At 44.6% G+C, this 13,937-nt stretch overlaps 1 protein-coding gene across 6 annotated transcripts in view; it reads right to left on the bottom strand.

Annotated features, from left to right (window-relative positions):
- Nucleotides 1-13,937, bottom strand: part of l1cam (L1 cell adhesion molecule) — a 114,558-nt gene that overhangs the window by 38,007 nt on the left and 62,614 nt on the right.

Raw genomic sequence — 13,937 nt, 5'->3', positions numbered from 1 at the left:
GGCTATTATCCCCCCACTGCTACTATAGGCACCATCTCTCCCTACTATACCTGCTATCCCACAGCCCCAGTCCCTTCCCAGAGGCTATTATCCCCCCACTGCTACTATAGGCACCATCTCTCCCTACTATACCTGCTATCCCACAGCCACAGTCCCTTCCCAGAGGCTATTATCCCCCCACTGCTACTATAGGCACCATCTCTCCCTACTATACCTGCTATCCCACAGCCACAGTCCCTTCCCAGAGGCTATTATCCCCCCACTGCTACTATAGGCACCATCTCTCCCTACTATACCTGCTATCCCACAGCCACAGTCCCTTCCCAGAAGCTATTATCCCCCCACTGCTACTATAGGCACCATCTCTCCCTACTATACCTGCTATCCCACAGCCACAGTCCCTTCCCAGAGGCTTTTATCCCCCCACTGCTACTATAGGCACCATCTCTCCCTACTATACCTGCTATCCCACAGCCACAGTCCCTTCCCAGAAGCTATTATCCCCCCACTGCTACTATAGGCACCATCTCTCCCTACTATACCTGCTATCCCACAGCCACAGTCCCTTCCCAGAGGCTATTATCCCCCCACTGCTACTATAGGCACCATCTCTCCCTACTATACCTGCTATCCCACAGCCACAGTCCCTTCCCAGAGGCTATTATCCCCCCACTGCTACTATAGGCACCATCTCTCCCTACTATACCTGCTATCCCACAGCCACAGTCCCTTCCCAGAGGCTATTATCCCACGGCTACTATAGGCACCATCTCTCCCTACTATACCTGCTATCCCACAGCCACAGTCCCTTCCCAGAGGCTATTATCCCCCCACTGCTACTATAGGCACCATCTCTCCCTACTATACCTGCTATCCCACAGCCACAGTCCCTTCCCAGAGGCTATTATCCCACGGCTACTATAGGCACCATCTCTCCCTACTATACCTGCTATCCCACAGCCCCAGTCCCTTCCCAGAGACTATTATTCCCCCACTGCTACTATAGGCACCATCTTTCTCTATAAGTACAGTATATATTGTGATGGTTTTCTCAGATGTGCACCATGAAGGGTATGGAGCTGCCTCCCTTACATAAAGACATCACTCACTGAACCCTCCTCCACAATATCCCAATACATTAGTCTGTGTTACATTTCCACTGAATCACCTAAACTCATGTCTCTGTTCCGGAGTTACATTCGCATTACAAGACAGGAGAATTTTAGGTCTAGGAGACTTAATTGATAGCAAAAGAAAAGCTGCAGAGCCAGTGCTGTAACAAGCAGGGATTTAAATAGGAATCATGATGAGAGCAGAATGAAGACATCTTGCCATGAGAGTGCAGTAAGGAATAAGAATTAGGAGAAGAATATGGGGGGAATCAAATAACTAATAGAGATATATGGAGGAGGGGGCCACTAAAGCACCGTCTGCCTCCTTCCCAATCTGTCTGCGCCATGCTAGAGTCTATGAGAGAAAACAGGTCTGTTTAATTATAGAACAAAACAAGTTCCCCTTCTCTAGAGTAATGCATGTCTGGCAGTCAGAGGCAGTCTCTATGGGAGCTGGGACAGGAGGCAGTGGGGCGCAGGGTGCAAGCTGAGATCACCAGACACCACACAGTCAGGCTGCGCTCCATTGTTCATTAGTTTTATTACAAGGTAGCAAACTGTATGTGGGCCCTGGCACAGCACTGGCAAGTCTCTGGCAGCCGCTGAATTGAATTACATTGCTGATACAGAGATCTCATTAACCTCAGCTGCTGTTGTTGATCTTCAATAGTGATGTGCGAATCTGTCCCGTTTCACTTCTCCATAAAATTTGCAAAACGACAAGAAAGTGTGCGAAATGGCAAAAAATCTGCGAAACGCATTTGTCGTGCAACTTTTTTGTTGCCCGTGACTCTTTTTGCGTGACCGCGCCCATTTTTGACGGGGCCGTGATTTTTTTTTGAAGCAGGACAAAGTTTCGCAAAACAATTCGCCAATGGTCAAATGCGGATATTAGCTGTGATTCCATGTCTGCTGAAAAAATCCGCTCATCACTAGTCTTCAACTTCCATCAACGCACAAATGTGTTTTTGAACTACTATTGTTCAACAACTCTAAAAGGGGAAGGAGCCTTATTAGTCACCCTTAAAGCTATTCCTATTGCCCAATCTTCCGACACGCCGCATTAAAGGAAATCTATCCTCTTGCAAGGGTTTGATGAATGTCAGCCAAACTACCTCTTCTGTCAAATGGCAATGGTGCACTAGCAGGTTAGATGAACAGAATGTATTCAGTCTAAATGATCATTTAGTACCATACCAATGGACAGGTGGTGCTGTACATACATTATTTCAGTTCTGTAGGCTACTAGCCAATAACAATTGAGCTGTAGTATAGAATGAAACATACCACCACACTATGGCAAATTTCCTGGTTCCTGCTTCCTGGACATTATTATAATAAAGATTTATTTATAAAGCGCCAACATATTCCGCAGCGCTGTACAATACATTGGTTTCATACATTGGACATACAGAGTAAAATATAAAGCTATCAATAACCAAGAGGTGAAGAGAGCCCTGCCCAAAAGAGCTTACAATCTACATTGGCTGTGCGGACCAGTTAATACCGCAATAATTAAACCAATCACAAGGCGGAATCTTGCCCTGATTGCTGCAGAGAAAGCACAAGTGGAAGAGGCAAAGGTCACTTACATGCATACAATGAAGGGCTAATTTGCACCTCGGCAATAACCCATGGCAACCACACCCAGTTTTTCCTTTTATTATTCTTCCTACAGTGCTAATTACTGCACAGTGTTACTTTAAATATTACTGTAAAGCCCCGTCTAAGTCCCCCAACTCGTGAATTTCTGAGATCTAGATTATGCTCTAGAAATGCTCTACCATCAGTCTATGGAAACCCTGCTTTATACATGCTATTTTCACACTCAAAGAAAGAATAAACTCGTGCAAAATGGTCAGCCCCCTTTAATATGACAAATGCTGCTCTCAGCGAGCTGAATTTATGTCCTTGGCCTCCCTCTGAAAATCCTTCATTCCCGTTGTGTTATTTAATGTGGATATTTCGAGAAAGACATCCTATGGCCATCGATTGGCTGACCCACTCTCTGCACCATAAACACACATAAGGGGAAGCCAATCTTACACTCCTAACAGCCACTGATAATGGGGGGGATTCCCTGCTGGCACCTTGACATCTGCCGCCACTGAGTACCAGAGGGGAGAGCTGGGGAAATGGGTGGGGGAAGGTAAAGATGACTGCACTGTGCTCTCAATAAGCAATTCAATAAGCAATTTTTTGTATCTATTAAACCTTATTTATAGGGAATATTATCATCCTCCTCTATTTATAGAGGGCTGGTATGTTTACTCTGCCTGCCCCAGTGGCCTTATATTTAGGGTCTCTTACTTTTAAAGGAGCCACACATGTGTGTATCTATGTGTCTGTGAGAATGTATACACAAACACTGTATTTATGAGCTGCCAAATAAAATAGGTGTTTTACTCCATAACTTTACTTATTACCTTTCAGTGCCACCCAATGTAGACAGGGCTGTATCTTTAGTCTATGCATATACTGATAGCCCAAAGAGAAGCTACCCCAGCTCTTCTGCTGGATTTAACCACAATCTTGGCAGGGGATGGGAATACATATATATGAACATATTGGAATATCTGTGGACTGGAAGTCACAAAAAGCTTAGCTTATTATTATCCTTTATTTATATAGCGACAACTATACAGGGATCATTCCCATCAGTCCCTGCCCCTGTCTAAGGTCCCTCCATTCACACACACCAGGGGCAGTCTATTAACCTTCCGTTATGTTCTTAGATGCTTTATTGTATATTCTTCCCCCAAAGCATGGATGTGGATTTAGAGGACAAGACATGCTTTGTATGGCCGTACTTCCTGAGTAAAATAAAGGCATTCCTGTTGCTTAGTGCAAAGGTTATTGCTAAGTAATTCCATGCAAGCATTCTCTGCTATATTTTTGTGGTGATATATCCACCAGGGGCACTTTTGATCATTTACCTTGTTGGAGCATTGGTGGCAGGGTCGGACTGGGCCAGTGGGGCACAAGGAAAAAGCCTGGTGGGTTCAGCCAATCCCTGCTGCCATCATTCCCCGGCTGCCCTTCATCCCCTGATGGCAACAAAGCGGGTAGGAGGGTGGTTGGGGGTCCTTGAGGGGGTGTGGGCCTGAATGGTGGCTTCTCCAACTAATTAGATACAAATTCAAATACTAAAGAGCATTCTGTGCCATAATGATGTGTGGTCTGATGTCAGAGGTGGTCACTTATATACTAGTGTATTTCAAGGGGACCATCCAAAAAACATTTTGCTTGCCTAATAAAAGAAAATATAAATCTAATCAGCCTTCTAATTTACATTTATTAGATATCTCCAATGGTTTCAGTTATTAATTGCTATAGAAAAGCAGCATCTGTTTGTATTCGCTGCTTGTATTCTCAGCACTACTGGCTCTACATTGTAGCAGAAGGCTTGTTGATTAACAGGCCATGAAAAGATCTTCTATTACATTGTCAGAACCAGAGACGAGACGGATAAACGCTGCTGTCATTAGTAATTACACAACTTTAAAAGTGATGGAAAATATTAATAAATGTATAGTTGTAAAATGTAAAGTTGCTTAAAACAATATTTTCTTTCATAACTGAAATTAAGGGGCACAATTACTAAAATGCGTTTTTTTCTGGCCTGCAAACGAGATATGGTATAATTTCGAAGTATCCACGATAATTTCTGTAGTCTCGCAATGCTTTTATCGTTGGTACGAAAATATCACTATTGCGTTCCAAAAGTCAGAAAATTTTTGTGCCGAAAAGTTTGTTAACGCCCCAAAAAACTTTCTGGCTTTGATAGCCTTCCATAGGACTCAATGACACTCCTGTATTGTAAAATAAACAGTATATAACTGTACAAATAATTTACGAGAAGCTGGAGTAGGAGGGAAACAGAGGGATGTGAAAGAGGGACTGGGTGAATCAGGCAAAGATTGATCCAAGAATCAAAGGAATTATCTATGGAACAGGCATCCACCCTCCCAAATCTTTGCTCTCAGCCATATGCTCTCTGCAGCCAGCCATTAATAATGAATTACTTCTTGGACTGCTAATTGCTAATGGGTTTCAACTTTGCGGCTGGATGAGAGTGTCGGAGCCCATACAAAAAGTAGGGCATCTTGGGGGGGAAGGGGGTGGTGTGAGAAAAAAGTATATTTTTGAATGAAATATAAAGCTACAGATAAAGGGATTATGAGAAGAATAGATAAAGATATATCTGATAATAGATGTATCTGTATAGAGCATTAGCCCTAGCTCTGAGCATGAACAGAGGAGCTGATGTCAGTACCTACTGCAGAACCTTGTAACATACATCAGTCTGGGCCAGCGGGACAACTGGAACAAAGATGGTGGGCCCCACTGACCCAGAGTCATGAAACTGCAAGTGCTCCACCCTGCCTCCCCCCCCCCCCCACCCGATTGCAGTGAAAAGTAATTGGTATGCCCCATGATGGAGTTGTTGCTCCAGGTATGGCATGTTGAAGAGCTCACACCTGGGCTGGGGGGACCCTGAGGGGGGGGGGGGGCCTGAGGTGGCAGCACTGGTGGACCCCTGGCACCCCTGTCTGATGCTGAATACATGCGTTCTCCAGTGGTTTTTGGCCTCCAGGAGTCATGGTGACCTATGGGGAGAGGATCACATCAACATGCTGTTGCACTCCTACTCCAACAGAATTTTTCTGCCCAATAGATATCTATCTATGTCCAGAAATGTCCAGAAAAGCACCATAACCAGCCAAATCATGCATTCCGACACTACCCAAAACTATATGCTCCATAACCTATGGCACAGCACCTGGCTACCTGCTCATTTTTAGTCAACTTCATAGCCTCTGAATATCCTTATAATTGGAAGTAGGGACAACATTACCCCACAGAGCAGATTTTATTTACAACATCCAAATGATCGATTATGTCAATGGGAAGAAGAGTGTGGCCCTTAAGGTGGCCATACATGTGGCGATCTGACAATGTTTCATACGACCATCGGTCGCACGAAACATCGTAAGATCCGCCACACACCATTCAGGGCTGAATCGGCAGGTAAGGAGGTAGAAACAATAGGATTTCTACCTCCTTCTGCCGATTCAGCTCTGAAGGGAGAATTTTGGTCAGGCGCCTTCTATGGCGCCCGATCAAAATTTTCCAACTGGTCCGATCGGCGAGTCGGCCGATATCAGCAGCTTCCTGCGATATCGGTCGACTCGCCGACATACCATACACGCACCGAATATCGTACGAAACGAGGTTTCGTATGATATTATCGGTGCGTGTATGGCCACCTTTAGTAGGAGAAGCATCAATATAATCAGCACATGTATATAATATGTTACTCGGTGGCCTTACGCACTCATGGGATTCCGGCTGAGGAAGCTGGGTAGTTAATGTAACAAGCTCTGCAGGTTGGACCTCCCTAGTTGGGGGCAAGAGTTAAATATTTTAACATCCCAACTGAAGCAGTTAAATAATTCAACAAACTTACGGAAATAGCTGGCAGAGATTGGGACACACTAGACATCTGCTGGCCTGAATAATTCACAAGGGGTTGGGTGGTTGGGGAGAAGTAATGAATTTAGGAAATATTTCTGATTTTCATTCACTGAGCAGCCCCACCCAGAGCTAAGGATATAGGGAGAGTGGGGGCACAGACAGGTGCCTACAGGTGTTATTGAGTATAGTGACATTTGATTGATAGAATGAAAGTTATGTGCGCAGCATCTGGAAGCAACCGTGCGCATAAATAAGCCTTGAAGATAGCAGCAAGCCAGCAGTGGCACAGATGTACGGCAGGCTCTGGTGGTGCTCCTGCAATCGTCTAGGAGCCTGATCAGCACCATATTGTCTCTCCGTGCAGGCAAAGTGGAATGTCATTTGCAAATCAAATTCTCCTAAGTGGAGTGGCTGCCATCTCCGAAAAGCGCCATTTAATGATAATACGACCCTTCAACGCATCATGTGCTGCTGCGCCCATCAACTGGCAAACTGCCTGCCACTTAATGTCAATCTATTTCTCTTCATAAACAGAAATAAAAACTAAATCTGTACCGTCCTTTTCCTTAGATGGGATAAAAGCACACTCAAAGGATAACTAAAACCTAAAATAGAAATGCTGTATCTTATACATGGAACTTAAGGTGGCCATACATGGGCCAATTGTAGCGCCGATATCGGTCCCTTAGACAGATTCAGCAGCTTTTCGGCCCGTGTAGGGGCACAAATGAAATCGGTCAGATTGATTGGGCAGGTTAAAAAATGTAGTCGGCCTATTACTGGCGTTCTAAATTGATTGTTTGGCCCCAGGGCCAAACGACCGAATTAGCCTAAATTCACCCGATATCGCCAACCCGTAGGTGGGGATATTGGGAGAATATTCGCTCGCTTGGTGACCTCGCCAAACGAGCGGATCTTAACGTGTATGGCCACCTTTACTGTGCCAGCCTAGAGGTTCAGCAGTGCATCATTGAATCAGGCCTTTAAAGTTGTCTACAGGAGAGCACCATCTTGGATCTTGTTAGGCCATGTTTTGACTGCCAGTGACACAGCTCAGTGGGCTGCTTAGCTAAGCTTAGGGCTCTTCAACCATAAACCCCCACCAAAACTGGCCTTTAATGTATGGCAGTGTATTTAGTCTCCCCACTTTTCTGTGCATGCCCGTGACTCCCAGGGAGCTTCCATGCTACTCAAATTGGAAACAAGTCCCACTGGTGCGGAAAGAATGCGCATAGGGTTGTCCTCCAGAGGCAGTGGCACTGTGTGCTTTCAGGCAATACCTGCCCACGCTGGGGGGCCACTCATTCTTTCCCAGTGGAGCAGGGGCTGACACATTTATGAATTGAGCAGCTGCCATAGGTACCCATGGATTAAACAGCAGTGTGGCAGCTCCCACTCATATTTATAAAGCATTTTTCTATCATTATTAGGAAACAGTGTTATGGAATAACATGGTTGTTGATTTAATTGTGCCCCCTTAAGTGGTTTATGAGGAAACAGCATTGAATCATTCCCTCGAATGCTCCTTTCACTGCCAGTGAGAAGGGGAGAAACAGCTGTGAATGTAAAACAGCCTAATGGTTTTTGTCCAGGGATCTCCTGTTAAGCCCCTGCTAGAGCCAATTTCCCCACTAATCCTTTCTGTTAACGCTGTGCTTAGGGGAGACATTGCAGGGGCCACTTGGGAACTGGCGCTGCACGCACAGATAGAAACCCGCAGCGGCAGCTTCCCGCACCCAGGGGCTATGTACTTGGGCAGAGCCCGAAGCGCCCACTGCGAGTGCCATCACTTTAAAGGGCACCCATGGCTTCATTTTTTATTTATAATTAAAATTTTAAGAAGTGAGTGTATAATTATTTCCCCTTTGCTCTCTCCAACCTCAGATTGTATGAAGGGGTTACTTGCAATTTCAGCCTTGCTTATACTATTGCTTCAGCCTGTGCACTATATTGCCTTATATTGTCTCTATAACTCATCCTGAAACTCCAAACAAGTCTTTTAGTTAGCTAAACATGGCTGCCAATAGGACAGTTGTGTTCAGTTATTAAGTATAATGCAACATACACTTGCTTTCATAAAACATTGTGTGTTTCCAGCATTGAACTGTCCAGAAAGGAATAGTTCAAAGTGTTTTGACTTTCACACCGGATCCCACCTCATTGGTTCTTAAAAGTGTTTCATCACATTTTCCTTTCTAATTGGAGCACCTGTATAATAAACTCCTATAATATATAAAATCTGTAAACAGGACACAGACAGCAGATAGGAGAAAAGAAGGGGTTCTTTTATACATACCCAGCTCATTGTTGCACTCACGGCATAAATATCCATAAAGCAAATCCTCTATTCAAGCATAATATCTGCGCGTTTCAATCCATATGGGATTGTATATTATTGTTTAAGAAAACAGGTTACGGGGTAACACCCATGTATCTCAACCCTTAGGAAACCCCCTAAATACATTACGGCTGGAGCAACTAACTCGCTCCACGGTGCATCGGCCTAAGAGCTAAGACACACAGAGCTACTTAGTAGCACCTAATTGTCATGGCTACTAAATGGCAGAAAATACCCTGCCATAGACAATACTGGGAATTGCCTCTGCTAAGGGCAATGGCACACAGGGAGATTCAGGGAGATTAGTCGCCCCGCAACAAATCTTCGTTGTCGTGGGCGACTAATCTCCCCGCAATGCCATCCCACTGGCTAAAATGTAAATCACTGGTGGGATGGCATACACGCCGCTGCGATGTCCTGAGGTCGCCCGAAGTTGGCTTGAGAGGAAACTTTGGGCAACTGGAAATTGCAACCGGAAATTGCAGCAACATTTACATTCTTGCTGGTGGGATGGTATTGCGGGTAGATTTGTCGCAGGGTGACTAATCTCCCTATCTGTCACCTCTCTAAAACACACATAGAGACAATTATCAGTAAATGATCAGCATTGTCTATTTTTGTAGCCACTACAAGTAGCTGCTACTAATAGCCCTGTGTGTCTTCACTCTTAGAGCTCTGGCACACGGGGAAAGGGAGATTTGTAGCGGGCGACTAATCTCCCCGTGTGCCAGAGCCCTTAGAATCAGTGGTGGATAGTGATGGGCGAAATGTTTCGCCAGGCATGGATTGTTTCGCGAAACGGATGAAAAAATTTGCCGTGGAAAAATTCGCCGCACGTCCAAAAATTGTCGCCAGCGTCAAAAAAGAATTGTCGCGGGCGTCAAAAGAATAGGCGTGCGTCAAAAGAATAGCCGCGCGACAAAATAATAGCCGTGCGACAAAATAATAGCCGCGGGCGACGAAATAATAGCCGTGTGCAACGAAACAATAGCCGCGCGACGAAATAATAGCCACGGGCGACAAAGTAATAGCCGCGGCGACGAAACAATAGCCGCGCGACGAAATAATAGCCACGTGTGACGAAACAATAGCCGCGCGACAAAATAATAGCCGCGGGCGACGAAACAATAGCCGCGCGACAAAATAATAGCTGCGGGCTACGAAACAATAGCCGCGCGACAAAATAATAGCTGCGGGCGACGAAACAATAGCCGCGCGACAAAATAATAGCCGCGGGCGACAAATTTTTTTTGTTGCACGACATTTTCGCCGTTTCGCGAATTTTTCGCCGTTTCGCGGATCTTTTTAAAGATTCGCGAATTTCTAGTGGTGGAGCTTTGACATTGACAAGCAGAGGATGCTGGAAGCTGCATTTAGGAAATGCTGGAGGCTATGGAGCCATGCCACATCCTTAGAAAGCCTAGCTGGGGGTACAGCATTTATTATAAGCATATCTCTTTGGCCAAGTAGCTCTTAGGAACCAATTAGGACGTATCGTACAGTAACTAGGCAAGACCACAGCTAATGGCTACATTTGCCCAACCCAAGCCCAAGAAAGTCTAATCTTCTAAAGCTTCCATGAATCATATCTCAGGCATATTTATTTATTTTAGCTGATTTACATTTTGTGGCACAGCAAGTTTGGACGCTTCATAAATTATGGATAATAAATTCTGAAAGACGCAATGCTTGTAAAAAGGTTAATACACTCTCCTTATTTGCATCTCTCTCGGCCTAATGAGATTAATGCATGCTTGTTAAGAGGGGAACTTGATTCAGTTATGATAAGGGGAGAGGCAATCAGTGTGTCTCCTGTGGGCTGTATCCAGGCGGCACAGGGTTACATGCTCATTGGCGTCCAACTGGCTGTGCTGCAGGAATGGATGTAGGCATGTAGGGTAGTTAGCTGGGAATGTGCCATCAGGGCAATTAAGGGGGCAGACATATTTGAGGGCTGTCCAATTAAAGAGAGGACTAACTATAGGGGAAGCCAACCCTGTGTACTAGGAGGTAATAAAGTATGTGGGGGGCAGTAGGAAACTGACTTCATTATATGTTTATGAAAAATCTCTTACAGCTAAAGATTAGAGGAGCCAGAGGCAACAGAAGCACTTTCATAGGGTGCAACATTGGGGGGGGGGGTTACATACCTCCACTGCTTTCTCTTACTTTGGTCCTGAGCAACGACTGAGCAGATGTTGGTGGTGGTGTTGGCCAGGGCATCACTGACTTTTGGCTGAGCTCTGGGGGCCCTAAAATGATTTCACAGTAATGTACTGACTTTAACATCACTGCCTGTCAAGGCAACTAGGCTATTTTTAATTGCAATGTGCCTAATGGGGCGATAAGCTTAATAATGGGCCAGGGTATAGCCTGAAATGTTACTGTAATGCCCTAAGTATGCAATAAAGACATTTTAAACGGAAAAAAAAAATGTGGGGCTCATCCAGTTTGCCTCAATAATTGTTTGCCAGTGAAAAGTGCCCATTGGAGAATGCGCAAGATATATTGGTGTAAATATATATTTATATATAATAGAGTGAAATTGTAAAATGGTTGCACTTCTGTGTTCCTATTCATAGTACCAAGCACATAGCGGCCAATCCACTCTTACCTTATCTTTCACTCAACAATAAGTGCCACATTATTTATAGCAGGCACATGCTGGTGGCACCCAAATTATTTATAAACCTGAACAGCATCAGAAGAGCAGGAAGGCTTCACCCACAAGAGGGTTTAATGAGGCAGGTGACAGCACTGAGCCATCATTTTGGATTATTAGAGCAAGGACGAAAGGCACCAGGGAGGGTAGTGGGGCAGACTGACATGGAGGTGGGATAGCTAGGTTTGATTTAGGCATCTCCAGGCTGCTCCTTGTCACTGCCAAAAGCAACAAACAACAGGAGCTGCATTGGGCTGACAGTGAGAGCAACATCTCAGCCGTACAGTGGATGTGATCTGACAGCAGTTACAGACACAGAGGCAGGATAGTGCCTGGCTGGCACCTAGTGTTCTTAGCAGGATTGGGGCGGGGGCCCATTAAAGGAATTGTTTCATTACTGACTCTTCTGGGTCGAGTGGGCACAGAACTGCTGACTGCCATACAAAACACACTGAGATGCTGGAGTGATTTTAGAGACACAGTAACATAGCAATGCTGGGTCTCTATTATCAAACTGTATTTTGGAATAGGTTTTTTTTTCCTGGGGTCACTTTAGAAAATACAGATCATGTAAAGTAAGCAATCAAGATATTCTCTGAAGACTTTATAATAAGTCCTACTATAGGGGTAATGGTGAAACAAGCCCAGTGGGGTCCAGGACTAGAAACCGTTGCAGTTGCACGTGTTTCAGTGGATATTTGCGTGGTGGAGAGTAGCTGGGTGGCCCACTTGTCCTTAAGGACTATGTAGCTGACATTGCCCCCATGCTGGACATGTACGCAGGACTGTATTAAGACAACACAAGGATAAACGAACGCACCCTAAAAATGTACAGTTTCACATACAGAGAAAAGGCTCCATGTGTTCTACAGGGTGGTTCCTTTATTAGAAAATGACTGACTACAAATCATTCCTAGTGGTTCTGGAGAATCCGTGCCTTACTGTATCACATCCCTTTCGGCACCTACACCCACACTATGTAAGAATACAGAGAAACCTGACTCTCTCCATTGCCAGACGATACCCGTCTTAACCAGCAGGCAAGGAAAGGGTTACAAGAAATTGCTACTTGCATGTATCTGAGAGCCGAGAGATTCCCCTGAGTTCTTTATTTTCAGGGTTTCCCCTCCTTTCTGTCTCAAGGGACCCCTCACAGTCAGAGCTGCTGGTCCTGTTTCCATAGCAACTGCATGACAGAAAGCTGGTCCTGATACTCCATGAGGGGAGCTTTAATAATGCATGGATAACAATCCCCCCCCCAGCCCAATCAGCGTGTTATGCTATTAAACTGTCCCTACACGCTGATCCTGATCCACTTGTGTGCAATGCACTCTTCATACACCCAGTTACAGGTATGGGACCTATTATCCAGACTACTCGGGACCTGGGGTTTTCTGGATAAGGGATCTTTCCGTAATTTGGATCTCCATACCTTAAGTCTGCTAAAAGAACATTTAAATATTGAATAAACCCAATAGGATTGTTTTGTCTCCAATAAGAATTGATTATATCTTAGCTGGGATCAAGTACAGGTACTGTTTTATAATTACTGAAAAAAAGGAAATCATTTTAGAAAATTAGAATTATTTGCTTATAATGGAGTCTATGGGAGACGGCCATTCCGTAATTCGGAACTTTCTGGATACTGGGTTTCCGGATAACGGATCCCATACCTGTATTTCATTCTTCAGGTTATAAACTTCTCAAACCATTTTACTCCTTTCAATGGTGCTGCACAACTCTACCTCTCATGCAGCTCCTACCTTACACTCACCCAACCAATAATGAGCCCCGGGCCCATCCTCATTGCCACATTCTATCACTAACTTACTTCCACTCAGAAGATAGATCAGCTTTTATTATCCTCTACTCTACACTCACATATACTTTCTCATTCAGACACCTTTTCACATACCTACAGGGAATATCCTAAACCTGCGACATGCATCTGCAACAGCACAAAGCCTGCTCAATATTTATCTACTTTTTTCACAACACAGAACAAACCATCCCCACCCCAACATACGATTTCTCATAAGATAGAACAGACTATCTCTAACTACAACACTCATCCAATCCGACATTTATTCACTTTAACATAAAACCACCCCCACCTTAACATTCATCTGCTTTTTTTTATAAAACAGTATAAACCATCCCCAATTTTTATTTGCTTTATCATAAGCCAGCACAAACCATCCGAACCCCAACAAGTAGCCATTTTCTCCTAAAACCACACAAACCATCTCCAACCCCAACATTCACCTGCTTTCTCATATAAGAAACCTTTTGGTATAAACTAAGCCTTGGCTCCACAGCAAAATGGCCCTAAATATTCAGGAGGGTG

The sequence above is a fragment of the Xenopus tropicalis genome, chromosome 8 (genome assembly GCF_000004195.4).
Source record: "Xenopus tropicalis strain Nigerian chromosome 8, UCB_Xtro_10.0, whole genome shotgun sequence".
Classification (NCBI taxonomy): Eukaryota; Metazoa; Chordata; class Amphibia; order Anura; family Pipidae; genus Xenopus; species Xenopus tropicalis.
The sequence above is the reverse complement of the archived record's forward strand: the minus strand, read 5'-3'. Positions and strand labels throughout refer to the sequence as shown.